Below are 12170 nucleotides of genomic sequence, written 5' to 3'. Positions count from 1 at the left end.
AAACACACATTATAGCAGAATGACCTGTAACTGCTGCTCCTTTAGCAGAGTAAGAACCAAATCTTGAAGGCTGAAAATGTAAGGGAACATAAAAGAAGCAAAGAACCTCTTTGAACTTCCACCCGTAACAACCCCAAATCAAATTGGTAAAGGAGTAGGCCAAAAACCCCTTGGAATCTGTTCTTCTGTTCACTGAGATCATGGTTGATCTGTGGCCTAACTTAATACGCGCCTTTGGCCCAAATCCCTAAATACCTCTTCTTAACAAACACATATCCATCTCAGATTCTAACATCTCTCCTGAATAGTCTGATTGTAATTCTCAAACTTTGGCCCCTAGTTGTAGAATCTCCGACCAGTGGAAATAGTTTATCCCCCACCCCCTCATGTCTTTTGGCATCACTGTATTTAATTTCATACCATCTAGAAGTACCCTGATCTATCCTTTCTCAGTCTAAAATGGATAGTCACATTTGGTTACATTGAACTCCATCTGCCACAGTTTTGCCCATTCAACTAGTTTATCAGTATCTCTTTGTAATTTTATGATAATCATCTAAAATGCTGCCTAACTTTGTGTGAGCAGCAAATTTTGATATGACTTTCTATGCCATTATCCACGTTGTTAATACTTAATTTGAATAATTGATGCCCTAACACAGATCTTTCTGGGACACCATTGTTCAAAACCTGCCAATTTGAGTACCTACCTATTATCAGAATACCTACATTGTCACCTGCTACTCAACCATGTCAGTAATTTGCTCTCAGTTCTGTGGGCCTCTACCTTAGTTAACAGTGTAGGACTTTATCAAATGCTTTCTGAAAGCCCATATAACAGTGGCACAGTGATTAGCACTACTGCCTCAAAGCACCAGAGACCCAGGTTCATTTCCTGCCTCTGGCAACTGTGTGTGTGGAGTTTGCGCATTCTCCCTGTCTGCGTAGGTTTCCTCCGGGTGCTCCAGTTTCCTCCCACAGTCCAAAGATGTGCAGGTTAGGTGAATTGGCCATGCTAAATTGCCCATAGTGCTAGGTGAAGGGGTAAATGTAGGGGAATGGGTCTGGGTGGGATGCTCTTTGGAGGGTTGGTGTGGACTTGTTGGGCTGAAGGGCCTGTTTCCACACTAATCTAAGTAATCTAATCTAAACTGTACCTGTCCACTTTGTCACCTCTTCAAAAAATTAAATAGGTTTGTCATAAATCCATGCTGACCCTCACTGATTAAATAGAAATTTTCAGTGTTCAGTTACTCCCTTCTTGATTTTGCTCCAACAATTACCCCACCACAGTTGTGAGGCTAACCCATCTGTCAGTTGCTGATTTTTTTTTTGCACTTAAAAAGTGGAGTGATCTGTAATTTTCCATTCCAGAGGAACAACAACTGTATCTAGGGAACTCAAGATTATAGTTAGATATAGTCTATAGATAAAGTTGACGGAGTTAATATGCTTCTAACAAAAGGCTAATCAAAGGCACTAGTTGCAGCTGCTGATTTAATTACTGAAGCCCAGCTGCTCTTCCAGTGAAGTTGTTGAAGCCCTGCTGAATGTTGGGAATTTTAGAATTAAATGTAGACTTCAGGTAAATACTATCTCCAGACAAAATTAGATTTGTATAAAAAGATTAATACTCTATTATCCACTGACTGTCAACATTCAGTCCAGGGTTCAAAAAGGACATAAGCTTTCAACAGTTGTGTAATACCCAAGTTGCAGAGTAACACAAAAGGGTCATCCGGAATTTTGTTTTGTGGATAGCTTTGTCAAAAATAACATTGAAGTTTTGGCATTGACTAGGTGATGTTTTATGTCTTGCTTAATTATGATGTCAACATGGTTCTGGACAGTCATTTGTTTGACTTTCATCTTTAAAAATAAAAGTAACTGCATGCCAGGCAATATTTACATTGAATAATCTTACTGCTTATTTCACATATTGAAGAATGGTTGTAGCTCATTCAAGATGTTGAATTTTCATAAAGCTGCTGCTTGCTGCTCAAAGAGATGTAAAGACATTCAGGAAAAAATGCAGGACAGCTCTTCACAATGTTCTAGCCAACAATTACCTCTTGATCAATTTTTTTGCACAGATTATCTTGTCACTATCTTAGGATCTTGCAATGAGTTAGTTGGCTGCTGAGCTTGTACATACATCAGTGACTACAGTTCTAAAATATTTAAATATTGGCTTTAAGTTGCTTTGGGAACTCCTGAGATTATACAATGTAGGTTTTCTTCCTCTTTTGGAAGAAATTTAGTACTCCAGGAGAATTTCTGATGTATGTTATGATGAAGCTGTAGAGTCTACAGTTTCCAAAAGACAGTTCAGAAAAGACCACAGCATTTACAACGAATACTTTCAGAAAGTGTCAATACCAACCCTGCTACTTCTGGGAATGGTAGATTGAATGGCCTTCATTCTGTGCTGTAAGGTTCTACTTCTGATTTGATCAAATGGATTTCTGATGTATTTCATGTTAGAGCTGTAAAGTCTGCAATTTCCAACAGCATTTACTTTTGAAGTTCCTAATTCACAGCAATTTATACTTTTACAATTTCAGTATCCCTTTATTTTAAGGTTGTTTGTTTCAAGGGTTCAAACCTGAATGCGGAACATTCTAAATACACCTGACAATATAAGCTAAATTGTACAATTTTTGAGGGTTCAGAGGATCATAGATGGATTAACCTACAGAAATCTTTGAAGATTTAAGAGCAGGTGCCAATAAAATATTTGCATTAGGAATAGAGTCATCATGTACAAAAGCAAAAAAGGTGCTAAAACATTATAATTGTTTGTTTGGCTTCAGTTGGAGTATTGTGTTCCATTTTAAACTTCACACTTTAAAAAGGATGTCAAGGCCTTGAAGAGGCAAAGGAGATTTACTAGAATGGTGAAATAAAAACCGGGAATATAGGAAATTCTCAGCTGGGACTTGGGGCTTTGACACAATAACTAAAGGGAAGCTACTTTAAGTGACTAAAGGGTGGGTAACCAGATGAAATAAGTTCAGTGTAATTCACAGAGTCCGAAGTGAGGTGGAGGGTTTTTTTTTATATGCAGCATGTTGTTATGATCTTGAATGCTCTGATCAATGATCTGATTGCTACTTACAATTTAATATTAACTTTTATAAAAGAATTGGCAATATACTTGAAAGGGACAATGTTAAGGGACAGTGGGAAGAGCAGAGGACTGGGACTATTGAGTAGCCTCTTTTAAAGATGACTGCATCTGTTTTCACAACCAAAATAGAAAATCTCTTAATTTCACCAATAGGAAGTGGGAGGACAAAATGCAGACAGCACTTTGTTTAGAATGTGTAATTTGATACGATCTTCTATAAAGAAATTGAAGTTCTGTGCAGTGTGTGGACGAGTTAGAAAGATATAGCATTAACACAAGCTCTTTCCAAAAACATCAACGCAAATACTGCCATTTGCAGGAATGGTAGACTGAATGGTTTTCATTCTGTGCTGTAAGGTTCCAGGTATGATCCAATTGCACTGTCTGATCTGGTGGGAGAAGATTCAAAACTTTATTGTTTTCACTTACCTCCATGATTCCTATCTTTGCTCCAGGCTGCACCTGTCTAATGTCTGCACTCCTCCAATTCTGATCTTTTATGTATCCTGATTTTTATAAGTGTACCATTCATTTGCTGTGACTTTAACTACTAAGGTTCTAAGTTTCATTTTTTCTTGCTAAGTCTGTCATGTCTCTACCTCAGTTTCCTCCAGAGTGAACACTTTTGAGGGACAGAAAATAAGGGATGCTTCATAGGATGGGAGTGATGAGCCACCTTCATTGACTTATGTGGAGTGAAGGGGGAGGGTATGGTGAATGTGCTGTCCCAATCCCCTTCTGTCTTGCATCCTTATTCTTGGACCAGCTGGATCCCTGTATTGCTGGAGCTTCCTCTCTTGGGAATGCTGGTCTCCTCCATTGGATTGGTGAGCTTCTATGTTTCCCTGCCTGTCTGGCGTTAGATCACAGTTTCTGGAAGCCTATTGGGTAACAGATCCTTACCTTAAGTGCTCCTCTGCCACTTGTGTGAAAAAGAGTTCTGCCATGCTTATTTTAGCTCCAGTCCAAATCCTGACAGGAATGGATTGACATTGTAGCAGCATATGTATAGTAAACACCAAAGGTTCCAGAAGCACAATTGCACAAGACCTGCAGAAATTCTGGACAACAGCATCTTGGAAGGAAATGCTGTGAATAATAAAAAGCAGGACAATCCATTCCGTCATATCTAACTCTGCAGTCATATCATAATTAGTACCTTACAGCAATCTACCATTCCTGGAAATGGCACTGTTAATGTATAGTTTCTGAAAGTGCTTGTGTTAATGCTGTGCCTTTCCTGAATTTATCTGCCTGCCTAAAATAGAGAGGGTTGATCACTTGCTTTCTTCCTTTAAGACACTCTCAAAACCCACCCCTTTCATTACCCTAATATCTCCTGAAAATACTTAGTTTTGCATTTTGTTTGACATTCCTTGTGGCACCTTGGCAAGTTTCACAACATTTAAAGGTGCTGTATACATGTAATTTGTTAACATCATCAGGCAAAGCTAAACTTAAATCTGGGGGTTGAATGCAGTGCTGCCAGATGTAAGTTAATACAAGTAACCAAGTATCCATACCTCTTATAATGAAAAGCCTTGCATTTATTTAGGGCTTTCAGGTTCTTGAAGTTTTTCAAACTACCATTACCTAATTGATTATTTTAAAATTGTATTTACTATTCTACAAGTATCCCAAACCATCTGCGAGCAGCAACAGCGTATAGCCTATAATCAGCAGTTAGTTTTTATGAGAGGTAAACTGACTGTCTTCATCCTGGCTGTAGCTGGTAACAGAGTTGACTACATCACACCATTCACCTCTGCCATCATCCAATTGAAAATCGCACAGCACCAAGTTATAGTCCAACAGGTTTATTCGGAGCGCTGCTCCTTCCACGAGTAGTTGTGGATTAAGACCATAAGGCACAGAATTTATAGTAAAAGATTACAGTGCGATGCAACTGATTGCTCTTGATTCTTTCACCTTTTAGAATGGGTTGCAGGTTTCAGTTCATTAACATGTAAACCCCAAAACTTTTTTAAGGTCACATTCTCGAGATAACTTAAGGTTTTTAAAAAAAAAAGTAACATTTCAGCTTAGACAATGCTTTAAAGGTGTGAGGTTAGAGTCTGTCTGTATCCCAATCTTGAGTCAGACTGGTTCAATTTCAAAAGTGGAATTTATAATATTACATGGAATGACTGCCTGCAGATTGTGCACTTTTTAAGCAAAATAGAATGTATCTGCAAATGTAAACTCACCTCAGAGTTGTGTGTGAATGAGAGAGAGTGTGTGTCAGCATGAGAGTGTGTCATGGAGTATAAGCTGGTGGGGGGAAGGTGTGTATGAGCGAGAGCACACATGTGTATGAGAGAGGGTCTGCATGTGTGTGAGAGAGACCGCTTATTTATGAGGGTCTGTGTGTGTGTGTGAGTGAGTGTATCGTGTAGTGGGGTCACTTGTAGTGTGACATAACCCAAGGTCCAGTTGAGGCCATCCTCACGGGTACTGAACTTGGCTTGCAGCCTTTGTTCAGCTACTCTGCATTGTCGCATGTCCCAAAGTCCGCCTTGCAACACACAGTGGTTGAGCAGAGGCTGATAGCCAAGTTTGGTACCCATGAGGATGGCCTCATCTGAGACCTTGGGTTTTTTTAATAACTCTTTCTAACAGATGAAAGACTTAAGGGAAATCTAGGTTTGTTCAATATATATCATTTCAATTGCATGACATTGTAATCTTTTGCTATAAGTTGTCTTATGATCCTGCTCCACAGCTACCTGATGAAGGAGCAGCGCTCAGAAAGCTAGTGCTTCCAAATAAACCTGGTGTTGTGTGTTTTTTTTAACTTTGTCCACCCCAGTCCAACACCGGTTCCTCCACATCATGATCATCCAGTTGGTTTGAAAGCTCTAGAATGATTCCAAAGATTCCCAAACCTTGCAAGTGAAAGCTTTTCTCATCACAGTTCTCAATGGTTATCCTGTTTCCTGAGGCTGTGTCTTTGTTGTTCCCCTTGCTCAGGATCATGATCCCAGTGTTTCCCTTGTCTCCCACTTTGAGCCTTGTATTGTTTCTGTGAGATCACCAATCCTTATTTTAAAGTCCAGAGAGTACAGCCTCCAGTGTGCTCAGAAGTTCATCGCAGAATAGCCCTTTGTTTGCAGGAACCAATCTAGTGAACCATTGTTAGAGGAAGGCCAAACTGCATATAGTCATATAGATGTGGTCTCTTCATGCCCTATGTATTTGTAAGTTTCTTAGTTTTGAGTCCCAGGCTGAATTTTCCACATTCTATGGTTTGAGAATTGATTATAGAGTTAGTTGTTTGAAAATTATGTCTTGAACATTTTATAAAAGCATGATATGATAATTATACCACTTAATGTTAAAGGATCTTTGTGGAAGTAGTTCCATATTGTTGCTTCACCAGGATTGTGACATCTTGAAGTATTCAGGCAAATCAGCCTAAATTTTGAATTTTACTTTCTACTTAGATTTAGCGTCACTGACCACTCCCATCCCCAATGTATCTTTACCTGCCTAGGATCTAAATAATGAATAGTGAAACCTGACGAGCAAATGGAGAGGCCTTGCTGCCGTATATCAGCTTACTGGAATGTACTGCGTGCCACCATGTGATTCTTCAATAGACGGATTGAATACAGACGCTATCAAACTGAGACTAAGGATATAAACATAGAACAGGTAAATTAATAGTATTAAATATATAAGGGGTGATTGCTATAAATTCTGCTATCTTCCACAGTGCACTATCAAAAATTATTAAAACAATGCACCTTGTATTTCATCGCACATTTTACCCCTTTTATGTGATGAGCCACTCTAATAGCCAAGCTTTTTTGTAAATTACAGGCTATGGATCAACCATTGAGATAAACACCAGTAGAAGTATTGTTCAAAATTCATTCTGGAATTCCCTCCAAAACCCCTCCACTTCTCTAGCTCTTGTTCCTTCTTGAAATTATGCCTTAAAACTTGCCTTTCGTCCTAGCTTTTGGTTACCAAGTATCTCCTTATGGGGATTAGTCTCAAATGTTATAACTTTACTGTGAAGTGCCTTGGAACGTTTCTTCTACTAATAAAACCAAGCTGCTTTGAAGGTGCATTTAAATAAAATTTGTTCACAAAATCTGTACTTTCCTTCAATAAATGAGCACCATTCTTTGTCAAATACTGTAACCTTCGAACAGTATGTTGTCTGTAACTTGTATCCAAATGAGCATGCTCAAACTAACTTTATTTCAGTAGACCCAATCAGATTTCTTGATAAATATACCCCTGTCGATACCAATTCACGTACCTGTATAAGTTCACTTTCTAGATGTAGCAGTATTGAGTTCAGGATTTTTAGAACTATGAAATTTCTGTATTTGAAATGGCCAGACTGAATTGTAAATACTCTTCATTTTGAGTAAATAGAAAGAAGTATACACAAATTAAAGCTGGAAATAACTGAATCTTTGACCTGTATATGTATTTTAACAAGTACTAAGCAATAGTATCAACCTAATGCAGGCAAAAATATTTCTCAAACTCTCAGCCTGGTGTACATCTATAACCCCATAAATCAGAATAAGAACTGATGTGATAATGGCTGAACTCTCAGATACTCCAGAAAGAACATTGAAAGTAGCACTACTGATTTGTTGATGCAAGTCTGGAGCTCTATCAAATTGGGAAGATGGAAGAGGCTAGCCAATTGGTAAGGTAGTAATAACATGGAGGCCCAGGTGAATGCTTTGGGGCCATGGGTTCAAATCCTGCCAAGGTAACTGGTAAAATTTATTGGGGTGGCTGCTCAGTGGTTAGCTGTCTCACAGCGCCAAGGACCGGGGTTTAATTCAAGTTTTGGGTGACTGTGAAGTTTGCATGTTTGTGAGCGTAAGAGGTACAGTTAGTAACTTTGCAGATTACACCAAAATCGGAGGTGTAGTGGACAGGAAGAAGGTTACCTCAGGTTACAACGAGATTTCGATCAGATGGGTCAATGGACTGAGAAGTGGTAGATGGAGTTTAATTTAGATAAATGTGAGGTGCTGGATTTTGTGAAAGTGAATCTTAGCAGGACTTATACACAAAATGGTAAGGTCCTAGGGAGTGTTGCTGAACAAAAAGACCTTGGAGTGCAGATTCATAGCTCCTTGAAAGTGGAGTTGCAGGTAGATAGGATAGTGAAGGTGGTGTTTGGTATGCTTTCGTTTATTGGTCATAATATTGAGTACAGGAGTTGGGAGGTCGTGTTGCGGCTGTACAGGGCATTGGTTTAGCCACTGCTGGAATATTGCGTGCAATTCTGGTCTCCTTCCTGTTGGGAAGATGTTGTGAAACGTGAACGGGTTCAGAAAAGATGTACAAAGATGTTGCCATGGTTGGAGGATTTGAGCTATAGGGAGCTATCCTATAGGGAGAGGTTGAATAGGCTGGGGCTGTTTTCCCTGGAGCGTCGGAGGCTGAGGGGTGACCTTATGATTTTATAAACCTCTATGAGGGGCATGGATAAGATAAATAGACAATGCCTTTTTTCTGGGGTGGGGGAAACCAGAACTAGAGTGTAGGTTTAGAATGAGAGGGGAAAGATATAAAAGAGACCGAAGGGACAAGTTTTTCACGTAGAGGGTGGTACATGTATGGAATGAGCTGCCAGAGGAATTGGTGGAGGCTGGTACAACCGCAACATTTAAAAGGCATCTGGATGGGTATATGAATAGCAAGGGTTTGGAGGGATATAGTTTGGGTGCTGGCAGGTGGGACTTGATTGGGTTGGGATATCTGGTCGGCGTGGACGAGTTGGACTAAAGGGTCTGGTTCCGTGCTGTACATCTGTGACTCTGTTCTCCCTGCGTTTGCATGTGTTTCTGCCGGGTGCTCTGGTTTCCTCCCACTGTCTAACGATATGCAGATTAGGTGGAATGGCTGTGCTAAATTACCCTGTGAGGAGAAAATGAGGGCTGGAGATCAGAGCTGGAAATGTGTTGCTGGAAAAGCGCAGCAGGTCAGGCAGCATCCAGGGAACAGGAGAATCGACGTTTCCTGAAGAAGGGCTTATGCCCGAAACGTCGATTCTCCTGTTCCTTGGATGCTGCCTGACCTGCTGCGCTTTTCCAGCAACACATTTCCAGCTCTAAATTACCCTGTATTGACTAGGCATGTGCAGGCTAGGTGATTAGCCATGGTAATGTGGGAATAAACTAGTGATCTGGGTCTGGGTGGGATGCTGTTTGGTGCAGACTTGATGCACTAAATGGCCTCTCTCTGCACTGTAGGAATTCTGTGATATCTGCTATATAAAGTATGAATGTCAGGTACACAATGACAACAGGAGAAAATTTATCCATATGATTGAAGGATTAAGCAATACTATTTGTAGTTCTAGCATTGAATTAATAACAAATAATTTCTTAAAGTTTGCCCATATTTTTCATCTCTCAACTATGATATTTTTTTGAGAAGTGGAACAGATGGGACTTGATCCAGATCTTCTGGCCATGAGATAAGAATGCTACCATTGTGCCACAAGACTCTATCAGTACCATCCATCCATATAGCATTTGAGGTTCTGCTGGAGAATTATTTGGATGAAGGGGGGATTATGATTAAATTTGTTTAATCCCTTGTTACCTGTAAACTTAACTCATTCAATGTTCCTCTTCTCCCAGTCTTCATGAATTCAAATTAAATTGGAAATCTGCTCCTGTTGTTGTTACTTTCTCTAGGTACTGCTCAACGATCATATCAATACTGTTTGAACCTAGAAATCCCTCCCTAAAGCTCATTTCCTCTTTCTCATTGAATCTGCTCAGTATGTATCTCTCTCAACAATTTTTAAATAAGCTACCCTAAAATCAGCTTATCTGGTTTGGAGTTGACTTTTATCTGATAAAGCTGTTCAGAATGTTTTATTGTGACAAATGCTGAATTTACCCCGAATCTCCCTTGTTTCCAATCCTGAACAGAATTTTGATTAGGTATTATATCTTTAACCTGCCTGTCTGCAACTGTCCTTAGTGGCGTTGGTTAGGTGGAATCATTTAAAGCCACTGTAATAGTATTATTTTGCATTCTTTTAAGAGTTATAAGTTACAATAGTGTTTGTGAAGTGGAAGCATCTATTTGATCAGTGCTGAGGGATTAGAAACCCCAGCTGGATTGCTGAGTTAACAGAATCAACTCGTGATTAGTTTGATCATGTGTGCATTCTAAATATTTATTTCAATTTTCCCATGAAAAGCTATTTTAAAGGAAGTAGGATTGCAAGCTTCGAATGAGATGTGTCTACAGTATAAATGGCCCTTTTAATTATGTTACTTCCATAAGTAATAACTGTGTAAGCATTTAACAGTGCTGGTACTCCTCTTAAAAGTAAAATTATAATCCGATCTGTGTTTTTCTTTGGAAGCCAGAAACTATCTTACAGTCTTCTCAGTGGCAAAAACCAGTGCAGGAATCTGGTACATTTGCAACATTTTAAGAGGCATTTGGATGGGTATAGGAAGGGTTTGGACGGATATGGGGTGGGTGGTGGCAGGTGGGACTAGATTGGGTGGGGATATCTGGTCGGCATGGACGGGTTGGACCGAAGGGCCTGTTTCCATGCTGTACATCTCTATGACTCTATGGCTCTGATTACTTAAGAGAGTGAGAACATTTTGAAGAGAGGGTCGATGTAGCATGCATTAATTCTTTGAAAAAAGAACTAGCGTCCATAATGTTTCAATCATTGAACTTGCAGTTTATTTTCTACAGCTTGCAGCTACCCATGAATGTTGAAATAATCTATATATAAATGTAGAACAGGAGCATTTGATATGTTTTGTTTGCTGTGGGATTTGTGTATTTAATTTCTCCCCCTCTCTAAAGTTTTGGTCGAAGACTCTGTCAGCATACCGGATGCTTGCTAAATGTTAACAGGAAGTTATAGAATATAATGTGCATTTTTTTTGCAAAATACGTTACGTAAGTGTTAATGTCAGATCTGCTTGGGCACAAATGAAAATATGAGAAGCTCACTGGAGTTTAGTTCTTTTTATGCAACTGTCAAATTTTTAAATATGGAGAGTTTTTTTTTCTTGTTCACCAAGGCATTAGCTGAGATGATGAACAAGTCATTCTCATCATCTTCATAACCTTTAGCAATGCTGCCATTTAGCCATCCAAAGAGTCGAAAGTGAAACTTAGTCTTTTGATCTTTTGGGGTAAGGACATGAGAGAAGGTGCCCAGGCCCTAAAATTATTGAACTCTTTAGAGTCCAGGAGGCTGCAGGGTCCCCAAGTGGAAAATAAGATGCTATTCTTCTGGTTTGCACTGAGCTTGGCTGGAATACTGTAGTGAGCCTGAGACAGATGTTGGCTAGAAATGAAGTGAGTGGTATTTTGAAGTTGCAAGCAGCAGGAAGCTCAGGGTTATGTTTTGTGGAGAAAACGTAGGTGTTCTGCAAAGTGGTCCCAGTCTGCATTTTGTCTCCCACATGTAGAGCTGACCACATTTTATGAGCTGCAAATACATTTAGAATAGGTTGAATGAAGTGCAGGAAAATTGCTACTTCACCTGGAATGTGTGTCTGGAGCCTTGGATAGGGAGGAGGTAAACAAGTAGGTGTTAAACTTGTGCAATTGCAAAGTAAGGTGCCAAGTGGGTCATGGGGGTGTTGGGAATGGAGGAGGAGTGGACTAAGGTGTCATGGAGGGAATGTCCCCTGCAGAATGCTGAGAAGGAAGGGGAAGGGAATGTGCGGCTGGAGGTGGGGAAATGGTGGCTAATGATCCTTTGAATGTGGATGCAGGCGGGGTTGTAAGTGAGGACCAGGGGACCCTATCAGTGTTATGGGAAGGAAACGAATTGATGAGGGCAGATGTGCGGGAGTATGTCAGACACAGCTTGGAGACCTTGTTAACCGCAGTGGTGGGGAATCTTCTGTTGAAGAAAATGGTGGACGTTTTGGGGGCCCACTTGTAGAAGTTGAAATTATTGGAAGAGATGTGCTGAAGACTGAGAAATTGGGAGATTGGAATAGAGTCCTTACAGGAAGATGTATAGTCCAGATAACTGTGGAGTTGGGTTTGTAGTGGATAT

General features: G+C 39.9%; 1 protein-coding gene across 4 annotated transcripts in view; it reads left to right on the top strand.

The window, feature by feature from the left end:
* rab5b (RAB5B, member RAS oncogene family) overlaps positions 1-12170 on the top strand; it is a 52572-nt gene that overhangs the window by 14393 nt on the left and 26009 nt on the right. For 2 of the 4 annotated variants that reach the window (XM_043692971.2, XM_043692975.2), the window contains exon 2: positions 6624-6784. The exons of the other annotated variants lie outside the window; for them this stretch is intronic. The gene's annotated coding sequence lies outside the window, so the exon portion shown is untranslated. The remainder of the gene's footprint in view (positions 1-6623; positions 6785-12170) is intronic. 4 annotated transcript variants of the gene reach the window in all.

This window comes from Chiloscyllium plagiosum, unplaced genomic scaffold (assembly GCF_037043375.1).
Source record: "Chiloscyllium plagiosum isolate Xiang-an unplaced genomic scaffold, Cpla_swu_hap1 HiC_scaffold_7, whole genome shotgun sequence".
Lineage (NCBI taxonomy): Eukaryota > Metazoa > Chordata > Chondrichthyes > Orectolobiformes > Hemiscylliidae > Chiloscyllium > Chiloscyllium plagiosum.
Note: the sequence above shows the minus strand (reverse complement) of the source record. Positions and strands in the feature narration are given on the sequence as shown.